This window comes from Zootoca vivipara, chromosome 2, assembly GCF_963506605.1.
Source record: "Zootoca vivipara chromosome 2, rZooViv1.1, whole genome shotgun sequence".
Lineage (NCBI taxonomy): Eukaryota > Metazoa > Chordata > Lepidosauria > Squamata > Lacertidae > Zootoca > Zootoca vivipara.
Genome location: NC_083277.1, coordinates 123,290,775 through 123,316,454, shown reverse-complemented (window position 1 = coordinate 123,316,454; position 25,680 = coordinate 123,290,775). Strand labels below are relative to the sequence as shown.

Below are 25,680 nucleotides of genomic sequence, written 5' to 3'. Positions count from 1 at the left end.
TTTGCTTCGCCCACAGTTTTGCTGAAGAGGCAAAACTCTTGGGACAAGATAGAGGCCAAGCCTGGAAAATTTGCCCAGATCTGATAAGAAGAAAGCCTTCCTCAGGAATATTTCCTCCCCAAGTTGTGGGCGTGGGAGATGCTGCTGCCAACATTTTCTGTTGCCACAGCTGTTCTGCCTCAAAAATTATTGAGCAGTAATGCTCTGGGTTTGTTTATCTCTCCAGGGCCAAGCAGCAATCCAAGGGCACTTTGCCGTCTAGGCGGCTTCAGCTGCAGGATTTTTCCTTGGCGCTCACAGCAAGAGGCTGATTCCAGGACAGGCGCCTGCTAAAGAGGCAGAGAAGGCAGAAGAGGGAACGGAAGTTTCAGGGACAGGATCCTGGGTGCTGGTCAGGGTTTCACCTACATCATCCCTACACAGATGCAGGAAAGTTATTATGGAATCTATTCTGTATTTTTCATTCTCTTCTTTAATTTTAAAAGAAGCAGCAGCTAATAAAACAAATGGGTAAGTATCTCTATTTGAAAAGTGTGCTTGTTTTAATTCCATTTTTGCAGAATTTTAATACTCTAACCATATTTTATTGTAATTCCTAATTATATAAAAAGTTGTATTACATAGGAAATTGGGATAAAGTTGTATGAAGGGTCATAGGCAAATATCTTCATACCCACACACGCACAACCGTTAAAAAAGAACCCGGCACAGGTAATTTGCAAGGAGGACTGTAGCTAAGGAGCAGAGCACATGTGTTGTGTGCAAAAGGTCCCAGAGGGAGCAGAGAGTAGGGATGTACAGTAATCCTGCAACCTGTACACATTTTATTTGCACACATTCAGCTTTACACGCTTGGCAAAACTTTGACAAATAGATAAAAAGGGGGCAGAAAGGAGGAGAGCGTCAGGGAAAAACTTTGGCAATCCCACCCACCATTGCAGCCAATGTGTTTGGGCTAGACGTGATTTTGGCTTCAGGCACAATGTTCGGCCTATAATCCCTGCAAAGGTTGAGGGCATAGCTGCCAAGTTCTCCCCTTTTTTTAAGGGCAATTCCCTTATGCTGAATAGGCTTCCTCGCGAGAAAAGGGAAAACTTGGCAGCTATGGTTGAGGGCTTCCTTTTTGTTGCTCATTATCAATTGCACCACAGACATTATGCAAGAAGTGTCTCAACCGGAGCCCTGCAGTAACTAACCTTCATTCCAGTTTTTACTCTAGAGAAATCATACTTGCTCAGTTCACAAGTTATAGTTCTGACTTAGTGGCGAAGTACCACAGGATTCAACTATAACCACAATGTTCATACCATTATCAGAATGTACAAATACTACTCAGAGCTTCTAAGGTAACTTTGGTGGTCTAGTCTTCCAAGCCATGAATGGAAGATGTCCAAGTCTGCATTATTCTGTTCTGTATTTACATCTTCTGTTGATCCCATCCTCGTGATGTTCTTCAGCCCCCGTCCCAGGAAATAGTGTAAAAAGGAGACAATTGAATGATGCTTGAGCACAAAACCATTTGTCTGATCCTGTACTTGGATTCCAAACCGCGCTGAGCAGTTGATTCCTTTTATCAGAAATACCGCATATCATTTAGACTGATCAACAAAGCGGAAAAATGAAAATGTGGGTGCAAGTTGATTCAGGCATGCCCCCCCCCCCCACCTGTAAATCAGTTTGGACCCAACTGGCTCAAAGCCAAGGATGCTGACTAAACCAATTTATGGATTGCTGTGATTCACCCTAAGTGTTTTGAGTTCCAGCATAGTGAGTCGTAACTCAGCTAAGCAGCCCTAACTATAAACACCTCCCAAAAAGAAAGGAAAGGAAAAAAGATCATTTTGTGTTATGAGCATTTTATCTGGGCTTGGCCATTCATAGATTGGCCATGGGCATTTACATTAAAAAGAGACAAGAGATAGGGGCCTCTAATCCTTGGGCTTTAAAGAAATCAATTCAATGTGATTTTTAAAAAAAAACATTAAGCACATCACAAGCCTTAACAGCTAGCAATACAAAACTCCTCATTCCAGTTTGTTAGAGTCAGTACTAATTTGTAGCATTTTAAATGCATCTGCAACCGTCCCAGTTGGCGATGGAACACCCATCATTCCGTCCAGGGTTAGCAGAATCAGAGAGCGCAAGCAAGGCCACTGCTGGGGGTGCAGAATTCCAGCTGGGTAACTGTCTTAGACCCACACTTTAGTCTCTAGCTAGGCTTACGGATGAACTGGAGATTCTGCATACGGAGCAGAGCAGTTAGTCCAGATTAACTAATGTGGATCAGAACTGGAATCCCAATCAACTTTTGATAGCCTAATCTGTTGTTATTTTGCTGCTGAGCATTCCATAATAATCAGGGAAGAGAGCCCAGTTCCAGTTTGCCTGGTCCCAATCCATGGCCTTGTCACAGAGAAGCCTGTGACAACTGCTGGGGCTTCCGAGGTCAGGGAAACTGGTTTAGCACAAAATCCAGGACTGTCCTGAGGGCTCCCCTTTCTTGTTTCTGATGCCACTAACTTTGATGAGGAAATGGGAAGGGGCCATCCTTGGGGACACCCTTGAGGTGAGGCACACATTCCCACATGCCAATTGCCCACAGACACACACTTCAGCCCTCAGGGGGTGCACAACACCACTGCACACCTGTGGCAAAATGAGGGCCATGCTAATAATCTTCAACCACTTTTATCAAAAGTACTATAAGTGTTGGAAGAACACACTCTCTCTCTCTCCACACACACACACACACAGAGCTACCTTCGCAGCAGTAAAGTAAAGCAGCAAGTAAAATGGGTCAGAAAGGATTGGCCCAGAATATGAGGGCTATCCCTGGGAACAGTTTAACTCACACCAGGTCTGAGAACCGTTCAACTGAGTTTTGCAGCTTTTGTTGGCTAGGCAGATAACATCCTTGCAGCAAACAACATCTGGGGCCAAATAGGATGAATAATTGAGTCTCTGTCCCTGGAGGATCAGTTAATCCTCTACCTTGCTTGGGAAATGACCTCTCCTCCAAATATCTCCAATGCAGCAAGGGCAAGAAAGAGGCTTCTCTTTCAGAGACAGTTGTGTCTACAGGCTGCCTGTCCCCTCTGGTCTCAGGACACCCTCCAAGAGAGCAGGAGTGTGGAAGCCGCCGCCGCCGACAACAGAACAGACAAATAAAAGCCTTCGCTCTTGGGCCCCATCTGCACTAGATCTTTAAAGCAGCATCATACCACTTCAAACAGCCGTGGCTTCTCCCCAAGATTCCCAAGTTTGCTGACAACTCTCAGCACCCTTAACCAATGACAGTCCCTGAAAAGCCAGGACTCTTTTAAAGTGGCATGAAACTGCTTCAAAGGGATGGGGAAGACTGAATGGGAGCATAGCATTGCAGAACACAAGGAGCATCACCTGCTGAAGCCCTCTCCAAGATGCGGGACTCTCTCCTACTTCCAGTCACCATGCCAACTACTCCAACAGCCACTTCACCTTAGCACACAGAGAGGGACCCTGCGGCCATCAGCCTTGATCAGACTCTGCTCCCATGAGCCTTGCTAGCATTCTCAGATGGAGCAGCTGAAATCGGGCAACACCCGGCCTGCCACAAGGTCACCATTCAATGCATTAGGGGTGAATTCTAGAGTTTATAGAGCGGAGATTGCCCCTACCCTCCAGCTCACAAGAGAAAAAGGAGCAGGAGGGATGCTCACCTCCAAAATGTGAAAATTTCCCTCTCCAAGTTTGGGGCAGGATTGGCTCCACATATTGAACAGGAAAAGGGCTCTTTAACTCCTTCCCTCCCATGGGAACAGCAGCAAGGAGCTGGGTGATGCTGTGTTGATAGAAACCCTCCTGCCTGGTCACAAGTGAGGGGAAGAGAAGGAGTTAAAGTGCCCTTTCTGACAGAGTGAGGGTCTCAGTGAAGGGAGGCTTCTTCTAAAGGACTTTGTTTCTTTAATTGTGTTATTAAATTACTACCCCGCCTTTTCTCCAAAAGGAGCCCAGGTCTGCAAACACCAACAGGAAGCAACAATATAACTAAAACTAGGAACAAAAACACATTTAAGACATTTAAAAACAATTAAAGATAATTAAAAACATGTAAAAGGTCCACATACACTTACAGCTGATAATGTCAAGATTGTCAGGAACAGAATCTGTTGCTTCAAGTGCCTCATGAAAGTGAATGATAGAGATAGATTCATCGCACCAGGGGGGACATTTTGCCAATGAGGAAATGCTGCCCAGAGCGTCCTGTCATGGATCCACACCAACTGGGCAGCACCCAGAGGTTTTCTGAGGCTTAAAGCGGACCCTGGGGGGTGCACTCTTTTAGGTACTTGTCCCAAGCAATTTAGGTCTTTGTATGCCAGTATGAACCCATTGAATTGGGCCTGGTAGCTCACTGGCAGCCAGCGCTGGACGTTTGGGACTGGTGACCCATGGTCCCACCAGGCTGCCCCATTTACCAACCATTTCTGCCCTCGTTGCAGCCTCGGAGGCATCTTCAAGGGCAGTCCCAAGTGGAGCACATGGCAGGAGTCTAGGAAGGAGGTCACCAGAGCAAGGACAGCTGAGGCCAAGCTATCCCAATCCAATCCAGAAAAGTCTGCAGCTCTTTCGAGACAGTGGCCATAACTGCCTCCTGTAGTGAGGCATTAACAGCTCCCTGGCCCAATCCTGAACCCACTTGTTGCTGCAGAAGACTCCTTGTGTGGAAGAAGGCAACAAACAGAGAAAGTCCTTGGGATCTAAGGGTGTGCTTGGGGCTAAAAGGAGCCCTTGGCTTGCCAGTTGCTTACCCCCTCCACACAACTCACTCCTAGAATGGTATGACTGCAGTCTACTATCTCAGCTGCTGAAACACTTACAGAAGTGTATTCACATTGACTGCAGTGGAAAGTTCCTTGTGAGAAAACAGGCTACCAATTTCTGTTTTCTTCTTGCTTGGTCTGAACAGAAACCTGAGCAGGACTGAGAAACCCATGAACATCCACACTTTAGCCATGTGCTGCCTGAAATTCCCTCTCTCTCTACATGACGATGGCTGCATATGTACCATACCTTCAAAATGCATTGACAAATGCAGCTTGCTAAGGGTGCTGTGAGGGGTACTCTGCTTCCCAGGATTCTCTGGCTTTAAATGTGCCTTTGGCACCCTAGCAAAGCTTCTGCCACCTTCTCTCTCCCCCCTGGTGTGGGGCACTTCCTTCTTCCCTTTCTCTCCTCTGCCAGGGAGATGACGCATTCAAGCTGAGTAACAGGAGGGCTTTGCCATCCCAAAGCCAGTGTTTGTTTGGTTGCAGATTATTTCCCTTGGCCCCTGGCTTCCCTAGCCAAGTTGCTTGATGAACTAATTAGGCAGGCAAAGTACATACTGTAAGTGGGAAATAACACAACACAGTAAACAAATGAGAGGAAGTTCAGATACAACTGGTGTCTGGATACCAGTGTTTAGTGGTTTGGTTTCTAAATGATTTTTGAGACCTGCCCAGAAGTACACCGATTGGGAAGAGCTGACTTAAGATCAGAAGAAGAGCCTACTGGATCAGGCCAGAGACCTAACTAGTCCAACATCCTGTTCTCAGAGTTGCCAACCAGATGCCCAAGGGAAGCCTGAAAGCAGGATCTGAGCACAACAGCAGCAACTCTGCCCACCTGAGATTCCTAGTGATGGCCTTCAGACGCACACGGCCTCCTTGAGGCAGAACATAGCTAGCTGGCAAGTAGCCATTGATAGGCTTCTCCTCCATGCATGTGTCTAATCCACTTGCAAAGCCGTCCAGCCTTGATTTCAGGTGTGGCTTTGTGGACTGCTCTTGAGCAAGTTCCTTCCCCTAACCAGAGAACCTAAACTGCATAATGAAAAGGATTTCCTGAGTCGCAGGGTTCATTTGAAGATGAATTTACCTGAGATGTGTACATGAAAATTGCTATCAAAAGTCTGGTGACAATGAGAGTCAGCTTTAGCTTCCCCAAGCTTTTCCACATCCATGAACAGATTTGCATAGCTACCTGCCTTGCCTGACAGAGAGTTTTGTAGAAGAGGACTGCTCTTTTCTTGTTTTGTGACATTTGCCTGGTCCTAATAAAGGTATCGCCCAACTGTGGAATTTGTCTTCAGTTTATTAGGATAGGACTATTTGGTTGACTGAAGAACAGCAAATGACCCCCTCCACCTCCTGTCCAGGCCAAGCTGCTGTATCCCAAGGGCTTGTTTTGACCTATAAAGTCCTTAGAAACTTCCTCTCCTCACAGGAACCTACCCTGGGGCTGCCATTATCATTGGAGGCCCTTATTTGTGGGGGCTGAGAGTGGCAACACAACACCAGGCCTGCTCAGCGGTGGAATGCTCTCCCTCGAGTAGCCTGGCCTAGCCTTGGGTCCCAAGATGCTGGCTGGGCTGATGGAAGTTGCAGTCCAACAGTGCCGGAGGATCCAGGGCTGGGATGGGCTGCCCTACAGAGATGGGCCTCATGCCCTCATGATCAACTTTGGGGCACCAGAGACCCAGATGGTTGGCTCTTAACTGGAGCCGGACTGTGCATTGATGCCCTGGGGTGGTTTGGAGCTTCTATGTTACTACAGGATGAGTATTTTTAGTCGACAATCTTCTTTTATTGATGTACAAGCGACGGTTAACTTACACGGGGGTCACATTCTGAGGGTAACACATAATGTCAACATGGTGTAGTAGAGTCAAAGCACATTGGGCTCAGAGGCGGGGGGGGGATTGCCAAAGTCTTTTCCCCTTCCCACCCCCTTTTTAATTTTTTTAATTTTTTGCCCAACGTGGGGGCAAAACTCAAATGAGTTGGCTGTGCCTGTCGTTGGTTGGGATTCTCCCTAGGTCTGGAAACCGAGCCTTATGAAGAACGATGCAGGGAGCTGGATATGTTTAGCCTAGAAGAGAGGAGTCTGAGAGGAGATAGGAGAGCCATCTTCCAAATATCTCAAGGGCTTTCACGGGGAAGAGGGAATAAGCTTGTTTTCTGCTGCTCCAGGAGGCAGGACCCAAAGCAACGGCTTCAAGTTACAAGAAAGGAGATTCCAACTCAACCTCAGGAAGAACTTTCTGATGATAAATAAGAGCTATTTGACAGTGGAACAGGCAGCGGCAGAGCAACGGGTCCAGCTGAGGCAGGACGCTCTGTGGGGCCTCTGGGGAGTCTGCCTGCCTCCTCCCACTCAGCCGCCCTTCAGCTGGGGGGGGGGGAGGCAGTGGGTGGACTGTTTGGGCAGTGCAGATCCTGCGGGCGCTCAAGCCACCACGTCTCTCTCAGGATAGATGCGTGGCTCAGGCACGCTGCAGGCCCCACACTGTGTGCCCAGGGCCGGAGCGTCCATAGAGGCAAGCTAGGCAACTGCCTAGAACGCCATCATGGGGGGGGGGGCTCACCCTCCGCTGGCCGCTTTCCCTCCTGCTGCTGCTTGCTGCAGAGGCGCTTCCCTGCAATGCCCTGAGCCTGCTCCCCGACGGGGCGAAACCCGCGTGCGGCGCAATGCTCCCTTTGCGCAAGGCGCGCCCAGGAAGAGGCGCACCTCATGGCCCAGGCGCCGCGGCTTACGCCGAGAGGAGGCAAGACGAGGGGGCGGCGGTGGCAGGGGCGTAGCCAGGATCAAAACTAGGGGGGAGGCAAGCCATGGTCGTTCAGGGGCGGGGCCAAGGCACGGGAGGGGAGGGGCCACGAAGTGGGCGGGGCTAAAGGGCCAGCGGGCCTGATGACATTGTGGCGGCGGCAGCAGCGGCCACCTTGTGCTTCTGGGGCTGGTAGCATTGGCGGCTACCCTGCTTGGCTGGAGAGGACGGGAGGGTCGGGCAGGCGAGAGGGGGTGGCAGGGTGGGCGAGGGCGAGGCAAGACACGGCTGCAGCCACGACGGCTCCGAGGCGTTGCTGCATATCAGCATAATATTTCAACCATGGTTCAAGCCCCACCTTAGGAAAAAAATCCTGCATTGCAGGGGGTTGGACTAGATGACCCTTGTGGTCCCTTCCGACTACAATTCTATGATTCTATTGATATATTACCATAGCATATGCATCATTCTGCTTTCTTGAATTGTCCTACTCCTAGGCATAGCAGCCAACTCCTAGAGGCCTAGGTGCCTCCCCCCCCCCAATTACTGGTAAATACCGTATTTGAAAGAGTCATCCCCCCATGTTGATGGGCTTTCTATGTGGGGCTTATCTGCCCCCCCGTATTTTATTAAGGATGGAAGAGGGAGGGAAGGAAGGAAGAAATAGAGAGAGGGATAACTCATATTTGTGGGTGCCTCTGGGTGACGCTGTGATGCTGGAACTCTGCATGTACAGGAGCCTTGTAAGCAGCTTTCTCTCTGCTTGATTTACAGCAGGCACGTCCAACAGGTAGATTGTGATCTACCAGTAGATCACTGGATGTCTGTGGTAGATCGCTGGTAGGTCACTGGCACCCCTAAAAAAAGCTCACCCCAAATTTTCCTCCTCCCTCAAAAAAGTTGAACTATGACCTGAAGCCCTAAACAAAAATGGGCCTCCCTCCCTCCTAAAAGAAGCTTCCCTTCCTTTAAAAAAAACTCAACAGCTTTGACCTGAACCCCCCAAAAGGGGGTAGATCACCCCCAGTTTTAAACTCTGAGTAGATCAGAGTCTCTTGGGAGGTGGCCACCCCTGATTTACAGTATACAGATGCAGGAGGAGGGGCAGACTGGAACACCAATGCTTTTTATAAACATCACTGTGTCTGTCAAAGCTACAGCCTCCCCCCTTTCTTATTCACTTCTTTTTAGCCTTGCAGAGCCACCTTAGTCAAATTGAATCCTCTGAGTCTGCACCCTCATTAAATCGCCAATAGAACTCTTAATGCTCCTGAATGCTCATTAACAACTCCCACTTAAGAACAATAGGGTGAAATGGTCAACTATCGAATCTTGCCTGGGGATATATGCTCCATTGTCTTAACTGCTTAACTACTGGTAGCCACTTTGCTTTATTTATTTGATGTGTTTTTGTTACTGCTGTGTCCCGTCCCCCCCAGCAAGCGGAGACTTAGCTGCTCTTGCTAAAGCAAAGCCCTTTCCACTTCAGTTTTTGGAGGGGGAAAGTGCTGGTTATGGTCTGTAAAATACATTAATTTTTTTGCTTCTAGGGGGGGCAGCTGCCCCCTCCTGCCCCCCCTGCCTACGCCCATGGGCGGTGGCCCCTCCCTCCCCAGTCACCACGGTGGCGATGACGGGCCGGGGGTCCTCCAAGCGCAGCCTCGCCCTCTTGCCAGAGAAAGCCCCGCAAGGGTGCACGAGGCGGCCAGGCAGAGGCGCAGCGCGGGGGGCTCTGCGGCAGATGTGGCAGGCTCAGCTGCGCGCCTCCAGCTCCGCAGCCTGCTGCTCGTCACCTGGGGTTCGGAGAAGCGCTGCGCTGCTCCTCTCCAAACCCCGGGTCCTGTCCTTGCTGTCAGCTGCAGAGGTGGCGGGAGAGGGACGAGTGCGAGAAAGGAGCCCTTTCTCGCGGCTGCCTGGTCCCCCCCCCGCCCACCTCTCACAAAACCGCTGTCTAGGCTGGGGGGGGGCGGCAGAAGGTGATCTCGCCTAGGGCGCCCAAAACCCTAGCACCGGCTTAGCATTCTGTCGCCCGAGTGGTGACACCCGGGGCATACCGCCCCCACCCCACCGCCCCCTTCCTCTGCCCTTAGGAACAAGTTCCCTTGAAAGGTGGGGGTTCTCCTTCATTGGAGGTTTTTAAGCAGAAGTTGGATGGCCATGTGTCGTGAATGCTTTGAGATTCCTGCATTGCAGAAGGTTGGACTAGATGACCCTCAGGGTCCCTTCCAACTCCACAATTCTGTGATTCTCTGTTGGTCTCCCTGCCTTTCGCTCTTCCACTTCTAAAGGGCACCAGCCACCACTGACGACAACTCACATTCTGGCTGTAGCTGATGGGAACTAGAGTCCGACAACCGTGGGGGCCACTGATTCCCTATCCTTGTTCCATAGCATGAACACGGCTACAGAAGCCGCCCCCATCCCCTGGGCCCAGAGAAGGGGGGCTCTGGCAAGTGCTGCTGTTCTTCCTCAAAAGAAGAACACAGCTGGGCCTCTTCATCCCTGGCACCACTGAAGCACAGGGCAGGCCCACCAAACCTCCCCTTTCGGGTTACCACTCAAACCCTTTACACCTCACACCAAACTATCGCTTGATGCACTCAGCTCACACCACCCATTTAAAGCACATTGCTTTCCGCTGCCACCCAGAAATCCTGGGAAGTGTAGTTTATGGAAGGTGTTGGGGATTGTAGCCCTGCAAGAGGTAAACTGCTGGGGGAAAGCCATGCGCTTGAGTTGTGTGGTGGACAACCTTGGAGTGTCAGGAAAGTCAAAAATAAGTAGAAAGGGCCGGATTCAGGCATGAAATTCTCCCTCGCATGGGGCTGTGTTGGGAGCCCACCCCTGAGCCTAACAGCTCCTTCCCTTAGCAACAGAGAAAAGAGGCTGCCATTGGTTCACTTCCCCGTGACGTCATAATAATGGGAGCAACAGCCAGCACAGCAGGCCTGGAATGTGGAAAGAGCAGTTGGATGGGTGGGGTGGCAGCGTTTGGCTTTTAAACAAACTTTGCACTCTGCTCTGACCATCCAAGAACTGGGGGTGGTTTCCATAAACCACACACCATCTGACCTTCTTCTTAATCCCAATTATGCTTATTGGAGAGCTATGTTACAACTCTGAATGGAAGGAAGGACAGCTGGGTGAGTCAGATTTCTGCTCCCTAGTGTATTTCCATCTGAACAGGGATGGAGAAATAGCAGAGCTTCAAGGCAAGAATAAGATCCTCTTTCTGACTATCCTCTTTCTGTTTCATGGCCATGACTGATTTGACCCAACCGTACTTTTCCTGATCCAGCTATGCAAGCTACAACCAAGTTGGCATGCAAGACTGAGCCAATCCATGGCCAAATGTGAATGTGCAAGTGAGAGGGTGCGCACAATAGAAATCATGTCCGCTCCATTCCTCCCCTTGTTCTGCTGCCACACTATCTAGACCAGGCATCCCCAAACTGTGGCCCTCCAGATGTTTTGGACTACAATTCCCATCTTCCCCGACCACTGGTCCTGTTAGCTAGGGATCATGGGAGTTGTAGGCCAAAACATCTAGAGGGCAGCAGTTTGGGGGTGCCTGATCTAGAGCTAAGCCATGACTTGGTTTCATGTTACACCTACCGTAAACCTGGGCTTAGGGTTTGCCTCACTCTACAAGCCACAAGCTGCAGCCCAGGTTTGCTGTTGGCTTGCTACTTAAGGTTTGTCTGGGGGAGACAAACTATGACAGGGGTCCTCAAACTAAGGCCCGGGGGCCGGATGTGGCCCAATCGCCTTCTAAATCCGGCCTGCAGACGGTCCGGAAATCATGTTTTCACATGAGTAGAATGTGTCCTTTTATTTAAAATGCATCTCTGGGTTATTTGTGGGGCACAGGAATTCGTTCATTTTTTTCTCTCTTCAAAATATAGTCCAGCCCACCACATGGTCTGAGGGACAGTGGACCGGCCTCCTGCTGAAAAAGGTTTGCTGTCCCCTGAACTATGAGCTTGGGCTTGGAAGTAGCACTGAGCCAAACCATGGCTTAGCTTGGGGGACCACAGCGGCAGGAGGACAACTGGAGGAGGAGGGAAGCTGAAGGACTTCCACTAGCAAAAAGGGGATTGGAATCGGATCACATGGGCCTCCAGTGCAAAAGAGGCTTCTTTGGCTGTGTCAGGGACTCCTGAAGGGAACATCCACACATTGCAGTTCCTTGTGTTGCCTTCAGATCCTGACATTACAACTGCAGAGTCCTGAGCAGGTCTGGGTGTTTTACTTGATAGCCTCAGCCAGGAAAGATGACCAAACATTCCAGATGCCAACTAATGTCATGGGATGGATGGAGTTCATTTTAATAGTTTCAGGGAAATAATAGTTCCATTGAACCCTAGGACCGACCCATCACTAAGCACTGGGGAGTGAACGCAGCAGTCCTATAATCTCACTCCTTATAATCGGTCCCAGAAACTGTCATAGGAAGATATGGGGTGTGTGTTTTAAATAGCAAGGTGGAGACCAAGTCATGGTATATTTGCCAAAGGTGATGACAATAGGCATTAGTAATTCAAAGTTGCCACTCAAGTTTAAAAAGAGGAAGTGTTTGAGCTGATATTTTTTAGCATGTTTCTGTTGCTACCTGCTGATGCCCCGCCCCCAGAGGATACCCGAGAACAGCAGTTACTGCACAGATGCCTTTGTGAGTCCCACCCCCAAGAGCATCAGCACCTACTCTGGCGTGACACCCTGAGTAAACACCCCTTTTTCTACAGAGCCTTCCTTGGTTCTCTCTGGGGAGGGACAGGAGAGGGAAGGCTACACCATCATCAGAGAAAGTCCCACGACTGCTGCTTCTTCCATTCCTCCCCGCCCCCCTTGCTTAGGAGCCGGAAACTCAGGTGGTGACCCCCCCCCCAGGCTGCATTTGGTCCACAGGCTGTTGGTTACTGATCACGGCTCTCTGTTTTCTTTCTCTGCTGCTTGTTATCAGCTTATCATCTCAGCTTCTCCTATATCAAGGTCACCCTTAGGATTTTTCCTCCTCATTTCTGTGTGTCAGAAATGTTTTCCTAAGGCTCTCACATTGCTCTGGGCTTAGTGATGTCCAAGAGGTTCATTGAAGGTCTAGGTCTGCCTGAGGAATGCATGGGCAATGTTCGGTGCAGATACATAGGACCATATCCAGTGCTAGTCTTACTCAGAGTAGACACACTGAAATGAATGAACTTAATGTAGCCAGGTCCATTAGCTTCAATCAGTCTACTCTGAGCATTGATGCAAATCATAGTCAGAATCCTCATCTGATTGGTCAAAAGTGTAACAATTGATTCTGCATTCAAGTCATAACAGCCAAAATTCAATGTAGTGCTGAGTGGGGGAAGTGCATGGAAAAGGAGGTTCACTTGCACAGTGAGTTTCCTACTCTCTCCCTCATGCCTCCTGAGTGCCCCCTAAAACTCTCCTGGGGGACCCACCTCTAGAGTAGATCTAGGGAGTGCAGGGCCTGTACCCAAGTGGGGAGTCTCATTACATGATTGGTCCTTGTTCCACACACCCAAGAACATTCTTGAATCATGCCCAGGGCTTTTTTCCAGCCAGAACTTGCCAGAACTCAGTTCTAGCACCTCTTCGGTGGGTGCCCTTGCCATTATAAGAGAACAAGGGAGGCATTCTAGAAAAGTAGCACACCCTACATTTGTATTAATGCAGCACTTGGTTCGAGGGCAGAGAGTGATGTTCAAGTGCCCCTGATCCCCCAAGACCCAACATAAAGGATGCTTTCATTTTTACCATGGGAGTCCCTGCAGCTGAGAAGCACCAGCATTGTGTGTGCAATTGGAAGAAATGAAGCAGTCATCATCTTCTCTCCCAGAGCCCACACATTTGGGCTAAGCCAACCAAGCTAGCACAACACAACTAACATCACTGAGCTTTTATAGAATGGAGCCACCTTTGTTTCTTTTCTGAACGTGGCTGGCAACTCCTATCTTCCTTGTGATGCCTGCATATCTATAGTCGAGATGCCTTGTCATTCCAAGAGGAATGCAAACACAGCAGCTTGGCACCTATAGATATATATATAAATGTAGGCATTGCGCGCGCAGAGGTCACAGCCTTTCTCCGTAATCGCTGAACCAAATTGCATCAAATTAGGACAAAGCGTACCTTGCCCATCAGTGAGGGATCTGGCATAATTTTTCCCCCAAAAAAGCACAGCTTTCATACCTTAAATAGTGATTAAATGCAAAAAAGTGGTGCACAAATTAGACATCAGCAACACACCCACAGCAACACACTTAGGGGCATGGCAAGGGGTTTTTACTTTAAAATTTTGCTAGGCTCCGGCGGCCATTTTAAGTAAGGGCAGTCGTGCCCCTTTTAACCTAGGCTTTATACTATGAACGATTGCAAGCCTCTGCGCCTCTGTTGATTAGATCCCTGTACTCCAAGAAACAGGCACAAACAGTGGATGTTGCCCTGCGACTCTTTAAAATGAAAGTTCTCCCACTACTTTTGGTGGGCATTGCCTTGGGTACGCGTAGGGACTTTGTAAGATTGGAATCCATCCGATCACAATTCCTCAGGGCCATTCTCAGGATCCCCCCTTCTGTTGCGGGTGCGATCATGAGATTGGAGACCGGTTGCCAAGCCTTTACGTATGTGGCCCTGAAAGCGAAATTATGGCTATGGCTCAAACTATGTTTCAGACCGATGGGTTTGGCCCCCTGATGGGTTTGGCCCCCTGATTCTGAGGGATAATTTTAAATCTCAATGGGAAAGGGAAGTGGTAGAGGAAGTGCAAAAGTGCGGCCTGTCTTCCCTTTATATTGAGTCCATGACGTACAGTCGCGCTAAAGCGATGATCGCTCAGAGATTGGGGGATATCGCTAGACAGGAGGACATAGCCCGCGTGAAATCTGGGATGTTTTTAGGGGAGGAGGTGTATCGGTCTGCACCAGCCCGTTACCTGGCGGATATCCACTACGTGGAATACCGCAGACTAATTACTGCGGCTAGACTGAATGTCCTTGATTCGGCGGTTTTGAGGGGAAGATTTGGAGGAGTCCCATACGGTCAGAGAATGTGCCATTGTGCCTTGAGTGAGGTAGAATCTACAGAACACATTCTACTGAGTTGTCCCTTTTATAATGATTTAAGGCAATGTCTTATAGCCCCGTATTTACCCCAGTTTAGTTCCCGACTAAGAGAACGGCAGGCAGCATATTTGCTAAACAAGCCCACTGTGAAAATAACCTTATCTGTGGCTAAATTCCTCTTCCTGGCGCTCAAGTGTCGGAAACGTATAATCGAATGTCTTGATGTGGGTTACTTGTAGGAGGTTTAGTAGCGCGGTCATACCCCATTTATGTATCCCGCTGATGCCCTCAGTTTTATATTTTTATATTTTTATGTATCCCTCTGATGCCTTCAGTTTTATATGTTTATCTTTGTATTGAGAAATGTTTTTGTTCTGACTATCGGTCGAATAAAGTATATTGATTGATTGATTGATTGCGTCTTTAAAAGAAAACAACAACCATGCACTTTCTCTCCCCAGTTTAAGTCCTCGGATATTTGCAGTGGCCACGCCCCCCCTTTACAATCTCCTACCTTCCCCTTGCCACTTCCTGGGTTTTTTATGGAACCGAACAGCTCGGGCGCTTTGGAACTCGCCTTCTGTTGCTACGGGGCTGTGGGTCTTCACTATTTGATTCCCTCCCCCCAGTTGGGATTATTAAAGTAGTTCTCTGGGTTCTCTGGGTCACCTACTCCAAAATTAGAAAATCCAAATAACAAAACACACACACACACACACACACCAACAACGCCCAAATCATACAATACCCACCAAAATAAATGACAACCCCCAAAATAAAATTAAACAATAACAACTTTGGCTTCTCATTACAGGTAGGTAGCCGTGTTGGTCTGGGTCGAAGTAAAATAAAAAAATTCCTTCAGTAGCACCTTAAAGACCAACTAAGTTTTTGTTTTGGTATGAGCTTTCGTGTGCATGCACACTTCTTCAGATACTGAAGAAGGAATTTTTTTATTTGGCTTCTCATGTTCTTATTTCAAAAAATTTTAATCTAAATATATGAAAATGTTCACGATGTGTGTGCAGGGGCCAATCTACGGAGATACAGGGGGGAGGGGGGCAACACTCCCCGGGGAAAACAGAGGGAAGGGTATCCTATCGAAACACAGGGATGAGCCAGGGGGTTGGAGGGAGGAGGGGCAGGATACGTCATGGGTGGGGGGAATCACAGGGTTGACCCACAGCAACGCGTGGTCAGGCCAGCTAGTAGATTATAAAAATGAAAAGGAAGGGGAAGAGCAAGATTCAAGTTGGCTACTCACCAGCTATGTTTTAGATTAAAAAACATCTCTGCAATGTCAGCTAAAACAAATCGCTTTGCATCCTAGGGAGAACAGGAGGCATGAGAAAGGAGCACAGGGGCTCCTGCACCTTTAGCACTTAAGGGCATTCCTGCTGGGTCAGACCAAAGGCCTCTCTGGTCTCAGCATCGTGTTCTCACAATGGCCATCCAGGTGCCCGTGGGATCCCCCAAAGCAGTACCTGAGCACCACAGCAGTTCCCCCTGCTGAAATCTCCTCTGCTACACACCCAACTGGGGAAGGGACGGGGCTGCTCCCTTTTGCACTTGGCCACCAGACCTGCTCCCCACACACTGCTGAGAACACCAGCAGCAATGTGATAAGGCTCTGCAAACCAGCCCACGTGCAGAAAAACAGTTTTCCTTAAAAGGAGCACAGCTCTTCAAGTTCTTCCCACTTCTCTTCAAACTACAATGGTACCTCGGTTTACAAACTTAATCCGTTCCAGAAGTCCATTCTTAAACCGAAACCGTTCTTAAAACGAGGCGCGCTTTCCCTAATGAGGCCTCCCGCCGCCGGTGCCTTCCCACCATTCAGATTCCATTCTTAAAGGTAAAGGTCTCTCTTCTCTCTTTGGCGATCACTCGTAGCCGAGTAAGATTGTCTGCCATAAACACAATTTTAAAGGACCCCTGACAATTAAGTCCAGTCGTGGACGACTCTGGGGTTGCGGCACTCATCTCGCTCTAGTGGCCGAGGGAGCCGATGTTTGTCCGCAGACAGTTTTTCCGGGTCATGTGACCAGTATAACTAAGCCACTTCTGGAGAAACCAGAGCACTGCACAGAAACACCGTTTACCTTCCCTATTTATCTACTTGCACTTTGATGTGTTTTCGAACTGCTAGGTTGGCAGGAGCTGGGACAGAGCAACGGGAGCTCACCCCGTTGCAAGGATTCGAACTGCCGACTTTCTGATTGGCAAGCCCTAGGCTCAGTGGTTTAGACCACAGGGCCACCCGCGTTCCGTTCTTAGACCGAGGTAAAGTTCACAAACCAAGACACTATTTCCGGTTTTGCAGAGTTTGTAAACCAAATCATTCTTAAACCAGACTGTTCTTAAACCAAAGTACTACTGTAGCTGCAAAAGAAAGGAGGGGGGAATTTGGGGTGGGGTGGGGGAGGGGAAACGTGGAGTCAGGTGGAATGTGGAGTTATTTGGCTTGGAGTAAACACAGAGCAGGGTTGCCATTGTTTCAACCAATCCCCTTTGCTTGATGTCTCAGCATCATCTTAAGCCTTGAAAAGCTTCATTTGCAACTTGTGCTGTTGTTTAGGACAGTGGTTCCTAATTAGCTAATTACCAAGGACCCACCATTTTTCAAATGCCAAGCCACAGGGACCCCCCCCCCCGTCACTTCTGCTCAGTCTGGTGAAGGGAATCCTGGCCTTCTGCCCCCATAATCCTACCCTGCCCTGATGTTACCACTGGCTGAGCACAGGAAGCAAAGCTCAGCTATACAGCAGAGAATGGATTGCACCCTCCTCTCCGCTACCACCAGGACACAAGAACAGGAAATACTTATTACGCTTCAGTTGCCAGAAGAAAGTGTTCACCGTACGATGCCATCAAAAGGGATTCTGTCAAGGAGAGATTCAGAATTTGGAGAGGCCTCGGACCTCCTAGAATAGTGCCTACTCCAGGTGGGGAGCCCCTTGTTCCTGTAACAAAGGTCTTCTCACAGATGCTCCAAAAGAAAGGCACCCCTGACGGCCATGCAGCCCAACACTCTGGCTGGCAGCGGAAAATGTCAGCTGCAAGTGAAGTTGCTGTTTCCTAGTGGGGTGACATATGGGGCTTGATCACTGAGAAGATGATGAGATTTCCCACAAAACAAAAAATGGTACCAGCAGAAATGCTGCCTGAATCCCCCACAGCTGCCATGAAAAAACAACACTAAAAAGATGCTTGAGTTCCCTGCAATGACTAGGAGTGGATGTACTCCATAGCACAAATACCCACCTGCCAGTTTTTCTCAGAAGTCCCCACTTCCTCTTCTGCTCCCTCCCCCCCAATCAGTAGCTCTGCTCACATTCTCAAAGCATGTTTAAAGTACTGTTATATCACTGTTAACGGGCATGGAGAATCCTGGGAACTGCAACTTCTAAAGGGTGCTGGCCTCATAGAGCTGCAATTCCCAGCACCTTTAAAAACTACAGCTTCCAGGATTCTCCAGGACTGTTCAAGTTATCTGAAGAAGTGTGCATGCACACAAAAGCTCATACCAATAACAAACTTAGTTGGTCTCTAAGGTGCTACTGGAAGGAATTTTTTTTTATTTTGTTTCAACAAGTGGTAGAAGAATGCTTTAAATGTGTGATGTGGCTGAGACCTCTGTATTTAAGGAAAATCATTGCAGCTAGATCAGCTGATATCCAGTGTCATTCAAGCACAACAAAGCTCAGAATGAGATTGGGCTTGCAAAAGAGGCCAACAACAACAACAACAACAACAACAACAACAACAACAACAACGGTTTCTTTAGCTAAGAGGAAGAACAAGCAAGTGGTAGGTCCTCTGCTTGGAGAAAATGGAGAAAAGCTTTTGGGTGACAGAGAGAAGGTGGAACTACTCAACACCTATTTTGCTTCTGTTTTCACCCAAAAGGAAAGCAATGCCTGACCGGATGATAACAGAATAAAAGATGGAAAGACCAAAATAGGAAAAGAGGTAGTAAGGGAAGACCTAGCTACTTTAAATTAATTCAAATCTCCAGAACCTGATGAGCTGTATCCAAGGGTTTTAAAGGAGCTTGCAGATGTAATTCCAGAGCCTTTGTCTATGATCTTTGAGGATTCTTTGAGAACAGGTGAGGTCTCTGCTGACTGGAGGTGGGCAAATGTTGTCTCCATCTTCAAAAGGGGGGGAAGGGAAGACCCAGGTAACTACTGACCAGTGAGCTTGACATTGATACCAGGAAAGATCCTAGAACAGATCATTCAACATTCGGTCTGTGAGCACTCAGAAAGGATGCTGTGATTACTAAGACCAGCATGGGTTTCTAAAAAACAAGTCATGTCAAACAAATCTCTTTTTTTTTTTTTTGATGGAGTTACCAGCAGGGTAGATCAGAGGAATGCTGTGGACATAGTGTACCTTGATTTCAGTAAGGATTTCGCCATGATATTCTTGTGAGGAAGCTGCTAAAATGTGGGTTGAAAGAGGTAACGGTTTGGTGAATTTGTAGCTGAGCAAACCAAAAGAGTTCATTAATGGTTCCTTGTCATCCTGGAAAAAAGTGACAAGTGGGGTGTCATAGGGTTGTGTCCTTGGCCCGTTGTTGTTCAACGTCTTTATAAATGACTTGGATGAAGGAATTGAGGGGATGCTCATCATCTTTGCAGATGACACCAATCTGGGAGGGGTAGCTAAAGCCTCAGAAAACAGAATCAGAATTCAAAATGACCTTAACAGATTAGAGAACTGGGCTCAGGCTAACAAAATGAATTTCAGTAGGGACAAATGTAAGGTTCTGCACTTAGGCAGGAAGAACCAGATGCAGAAATATAAGATGGGGGACACCTGACTTACAAGCAGTATATGTGAAAAAGATCTAGGGGTCTTGGTGGACCACAAAGCTGAACATGAGTGAACAGTGTGATGCAGCAGCAAAAAAAGCTAACACTATTCTAGGCTGCAGCAACAGAAGTATACCGGAGTTTCCAGATCAAGGGAAGTCATAGTCCCACTCTCTTCTGCCATGGTCAGACCACACTTGAAATACTGTGTCCAATTCTGGGCTCCACAATTTAAGGATATTGACAGAGGGCAGCCAAGATGATAATTATCTAGAAACCAAGCCTTTTGAGGAACAGTAGAGGGAGCTGGGTATGTTTGTCCTGGAAAAGAGGAGACTGGGAGAAGATATGATAGCCATCTTCAAATACCTCAAGGGCTATCACATGGAAGATGGAGCAAATTTGTTTTCTCCTGCTTTGGAGGGTAGGCCCCAAACCAAAATCTTCAAGTTACAAGAAAAAAGATTCCGACTAAACATTAGGAAAACCTTCTGACAGTAGGAGCTGTGCACAGTGGAATGGCCTCCCATGGGCAGTGGCGGAGGAAGCTGCTCAGGCACCTGGAGTGGCAAACATGACGTGCACCCGGGGGCGGGTACGTAGCAATGGCCCACATGCACGCTACATAGCAGTTTGCTGGCAGCGGTGCTCCAGCGCCGTACGGATGGTGCCGGGATCCTCTGCTCACAGCTGCAGCCGCGAACGGAGGATCCTCCACATGCGGCGGCAGTAGCATGATGGCTGCTCGCGCCGCCGCGGTGGGGCGCCACCTTTTCACCCCCTGAGATGTGGCACCGGGAGCACACTGCCCCCTGTTGCGACGCCACTGCCCTTGGGAGGTTGTGAACTCTCTTTCCTTGGAGGTTTTTAAGCAGAGGTTAGAGGGCCATCTGTCATGGATGCTTTAGCAGAGATTCTTGCATTGCAGGGGGTTGGACTAAATGACTCTTGGGGTCCCTTCCAACTCTATAATCCTATGATTCTATTATATTTCAAGGTGTTCAAAGGACAGAAGTAAGTCTATTTCCTACATTTTGTCCATTTTAATACCACCTGACATTGTGCAAAGCTTATTTTGTTCGTTAGGACCTGAGATCTTGCCAACCTTATCTTTCGGGTTCTACAGTGCCATCCTGTATCTTCACAGAAGGAAATAATCCAATGGGTTTACTCCCAGGTTAAGTTGTATGGGACTGCAGCCTTAATCACCAGTGCCTTATAATGCAATCCTAACCATGTTTACTCAGAAGAAAGAACAGGGAACCAATCCTTTCTCAAACCACTTTCAACTTTCTTTCAATAACAAACTATTGTCTGTCTTCATCCACGGATAAAAACACCTACCGTATGGTCTTACTTTATCCATGGATGGCAAGACAGACTTCACTTCCAGATACTTTGGCTGCTCATATGGGCCCTGGTTCCCTCTGTATGTAAAGCATGCATCTTAAGTGGTGTCTTTGTTTTGTGCTCAGGGGATTGAAAAGGATCCCAGGGGCTGCATAAGCCAGCAGCTCAGCCGAGGAGAGGAACAATTGCAGGAGGTTACAGGTAGGTAGCCGTGTTGGTCTGGATCGAAGTAAAATAAAAAAATTCCTTCAGTAGCACCTTAAAGACCAACTAAGTTTTTATTTTGGTATGAGCTTTCGTGTGCATGCACACTTCTTCAGATACAGTGAAATGGAAGTTTCCAGGCACTTATGTAGAGAAGGGGTGGGGAGGGGTGGGGATGGGGAGGGGGGATCACTCAGAAGGGTGGTGGAAATGGGTGATTGACTGACTGATAGCTGTTGATGCAGGAGGGACAGTTGCCACATCCCTTTGAAATGCAGGGGAGTGAAAGAGGGGTGGGGGTGGGGCAGCCTCAGCGCTGACAGGTAAATAATGCTTGCCTGGCTTTTGTCTGGCCTTGCTTTCAGTTGGGCAACATCTGACCTTGCAGCTTAGCCTCAAGGGTGGAGGGGCTCACAAACAAGACTAGGAGACTCAACAAGAAGGCTGCCCAGCTGCTCCCTGGGCTCTCAGGATAAGCCGCCTGTTCAGGGTGGTGAAATCTGGGGCCAAAGAAAAGTGTGCCAACAACACCACCTCTATCAGTGCATCAAATCTGAGGCCAGCTTAAGATATTTTGGTCCCTGAGTTGTAAGATCCAAAAGGCCACCCCCACCACCCCCAATTAGGATGGGACACGGTCCACTTGGAATATCTCTCTCAGCAGTGGCCTATCCCCTCCAACAGCATATGAATCCCTATGGGTCGAACCCAGCCGGCCTCCCTGACACAAATGAGCCACTCTGCAATCTACTAAACACGACCAACCAAGCTCTTGCAATATCAATAAAGAAAAAGAAAAACACAAAGGACCTATCCATGGGATGCTGACACAACCCCCCAAACACACTAAGAATAGGCAATAGAACAAAAGAACAATCTCTCTCTCTCTCCACCTCTCCTTTCCCTCAACTGCAAGATGGCTATGACAAAAATGTATCTCACCAAATGAAAAAAAACTGTGAAAAACTAGGAATTGAAAGTGCAGACATTCCCTGTTTACCTGTTTGCTTTGTAACACAAACCCCCCCAATAAAAACTAATTTAGAAAAACATATATCCATGAGACCAGGACTACTGAGCTTTTGCAGGGCTCACACTCACATTGCCAGGGTTTGTTCAGGAGAAGTTTCTGTCTGTCTGTTGCTCACCCTGCCACACTGAATGGAGAAAAAGCCACTGCTCTTGGGAGCACCCCTAGGTGTGCCCCCCCCCCTGGAGTATGCAGGCAGCTTTCCCACAGAAACTTGGAATGGTTTGCTGCTGCTGCTGCTGCTGCTGACCTGCAAGCATTGGTTGCTCAAGTACCCCAAGCAAGCACTTCCCCATATTGGGCCAAAGAGCTGTGTTAAAGTGCCCGTGTGGGGTTTGTGCTCAGATATGGCAATAGGAAAAGGAAGCACAGGCTCTTCCAAGAATGTGGAGGTTACACCCCAACTCCATTTTACACTTACTGTATGAAGACAATCATGTACCCCACAATTTCTCTCTGGTATCGCAACACAACTTAAAACAAACAAAAAACAGCAGACCCCTATCAGTCCAGTCACAAGTTCCATCAAGATCCTTCAGTCCTCACCATTCCTCCTCATTATGTCCTCATTCACAAGAACCAAACTGTTCCTTGTTCCCCTGAGAAGACCATTGAGAAACTGAGAAACAGGATTTCTGGGATCCATCTCCAGGGCCTCGTGACTGGAAGAATTAGGAGTCCAGGTAGGAACCCAGGACTCCTAGCCAAGAAGCGGTTTGATTCAAATGCTGCCTCCCAATCCGGAAGGCTAGAAGGCTTCTCCTTGCCCCAAAGAAATGCTGAAATGGTTATAATTCCAGCCAACTGGGAAGAAGCCAGCTCTGGTTATGTGTGATCACAATGCCTCCCTCCTTTATGGGCCGGACAAGCCCAGCCCATTCTTTAAACACTGCCTCCTGCTCTGAAACAAGTTCAGACTCCTTCTCCAAATGGAGCATTTTTCAAATACTGTAATCTCAAATTTCCATGCCCTTCCTGCAACTCCCTGCCCCCCATGAGAAAGATGCAACTCCAAGTAAAGAGAAAATGCTGCACATGGACACACTGACAACCACCGTCCCTCCTCAAACGGAGTCATTTGGAGGAATTCAGGAGCGCCTTTCTAGGTACCAAGGCAGGCAGGACCGGCCCACCCATGAGGCAAGGTGAGGCGACTGCCTCAGGTGGCAGGATTCACAGGGGCAGTAGATCCCAGTGTACCCCCTCCCCACCCCCTTGTTCCTGATGTAGAACACTTGCAAACCACTCTCTGGCTGCAGATCTGGTGAGGGGGCATCACAAGGTGCAGCTCATGCATGGAGCTCTTTTAAGCAGCCTGCACATCAGAGGCAGACACTAATAGTCAAGGAAAACAATTCTCCAGAGGTCTGTCACTGCGGTTAATTAATAGTTAAGTCAAGGGTGATTTGAAGTTTGCTTTGCCAAAATTTGTCAATTACTTTTCTGCTGGAAAAACAGAGAAGTTTGAGCGATGTCACTCAAAGCTGTCTTTGTGCAAAAAGAACAACAGTTCTTTGAATTGTTGTGTGAAAGGACAGTGAAAGACCATTTGTCGGAAAAGAGGATTTCTGAATTTTTGCTTCATGTTATCAAGATTACTCAGTTACCACTGAATATCCTGATCCTGATATCGAGCAACATCTGTGCCGCTGCCATTTGGTAGCACATTATCTTTGCAAGACAGGTAATTTTCAGCAGTGACTGCTCTGAAGACAAAATACAACCAATATGAGGAGACTTATTGGCAAAATGCAAACTCTGGCAACCCACTGACACTTTCCCAAATGGATATTCTTGTGAACAAAACTATGGCAAATACTCTTCCTTAAGTTCTATCTAACACAGCTATAGCTCGTCAAGCGATAATAGGGTTGTTCTTAGATTCTCATGAAAGAAACAACCCGTGAAGAACTTGCGTTGCATTTCTATTCCCGCCTTCCCTGCAAAGAGCTCCAAGTGGGGCACGGAAGTCTGTATTCTCCCACCTGAATGAGACTGTGGAGAGAAGGTTGGCAATTGCTTGGCTGCCTCAAGGGATGGCGACCGCACAGGCGGACGGGCAGGAATCCGGGGGGGGGGGGCGGCGGCCCAAGTCCGAAGGTCCAAACTCCGCCGCGTCCCCGTGGGGCCCCATCCCCGAAGTGGCTCCCGGGAGACGCCCGCCCCTTCCGCAACTCCGTCCTTCTCCCCGCCGAGGGAAAGAGCCAGCCGGCCGGGTCCGCCCAGGATCCGCTCCGCTCCGCGTTGGCGACCAGTCTCCTCCCGCTTCCCGCTTCCCGCTCGGCCCGAAGTGGCCCCAAGACAGCAGCGCTTACCTGCGCGCACCGAGCGAGTCCGCCGCCCTCCGGCCGGCTCTAGTTGGGGGCGCTGCGCTCCCGCCGCGGCTGCTTCCTGGAGCGGCGCCTGGGAGGCATCGCGGAGCAGCGCCGGCCTCGCCGCTCTCGTGCGCCGAACAAAGACGGAGCCTCGCCTCGCTCAGCCCGACGAGCGCCGACTGCGCGCTCTCTCCGCCCGGGGCTGCCTCCTTGGGCCCGCCTTCCTCGCCTCGCCTCGCCCGAGGCCCGAGGTCGGAGGAGCCACCCAGCCCGGCAAGGGCGCCCCGAGAGAGGAGGAGTTGCGGGGGGGGGGGGGCCATCCCTGTGGCCCATAGCTGTCAAGATTTCCTTTTTCTCGCGAGGAAGCCTATTCAGCATAAGGGAATTTCCCTTTAAAAAGGGAGAACTTGACAGCTATGCTGTGGCCCCCAGGAGGAAGACGCCACTCGGGCGCCCGTCATCGCGGATCCCTGGCCGACCACTTGCGGCCACGGCAGGTTTCGGCATCCCGGGGGAGTAATGGGGAGGGGGGGGTCATGGGATAAGGCAGGGGTGTCAAACTCAAATTTATCGGGGGCCGCATCAGCAGTTCGGTCACCCTCAAAGGGCCGGTTGTATCTGTAGGACTATGTGTCCACTCTTTATTATCATAAATTACTGTCACTGCATTCAATTATTACTGTTTTTTGTAATAATGTAAGTAATAACTAGCTCTGAAAGCAGAAACATAGTCAGAATAATGGCAAGTAGATATTCAAATGTACAATTATTGTACAATTTATTGAAAAATGATTTTTGGTAACTGCACTGGGTGGTGGAGGCTCGCTAGGGTTTCATGCAGGACCTTTGCAGAGCTACTAGTACCTGGAGATGCTGGGGTCCTTCTGCATGCAGGACAGATGTTCTGCCAGTGAGCCACCACCCTTCACCAAAGGGACTGGCTGAGGTTGACTCACTGGAGCTGCTCTCCTGGTTCCAGGGTTTAAGGGCCAGAAGTATAAAGCAGCACCCTATGTTTCTGAGGAGAGGGAGAGGGAGGGAGGGAGGGAGGGAGGAGTGGGAGGGAGAGAGGAAGGAAGGAAAGAGGGGAGAGAAAGAAGAGTAGGAAATAAGGAAGGGAATAAAGAAGGAAAGAAAAAGAAAGAGGGAGACGGAAAGGGAGAAAGAAGGAAGGAAGTAGAGGGAAAGAAAGAATAAGAATGAGGGAGAGGAAGAAAGATGGGAAGGACAGAAGGAAGAAAGGAAGGAAGGAAGGAAGGAAGGAAGGAAGGAAGGAAGGAAGGAAGGAAGAAAGAAAGAAAGAAAGAAAGAAAGAAAGAAAGAA

At 48.9% G+C, this 25,680-nt stretch overlaps 1 protein-coding gene across 4 annotated transcripts in view; it reads right to left on the bottom strand.

Moving 5' to 3' along the window:
- LPAR2 (lysophosphatidic acid receptor 2) overlaps nucleotides 1–25,368 on the bottom strand; it is a 60,134-nt gene extending 34,766 nt beyond the window's left edge. Inside the window, exon 1 of one of the 4 annotated variants that reach the window (XM_060272190.1) lies at nucleotides 25,221–25,368. The gene's annotated coding sequence lies outside the window, so the exon portion shown is untranslated. Of the gene's footprint in view, nucleotides 1–22,587; nucleotides 24,317–24,356; nucleotides 24,389–25,220 lie in introns of those variants that run through there. The other 3 variants (XM_035101727.2, XM_035101712.2, XM_035101719.2) reach the window with 3 other exon arrangements.
- Between the last annotated feature and the right edge of the window lie 312 nt (nucleotides 25,369–25,680).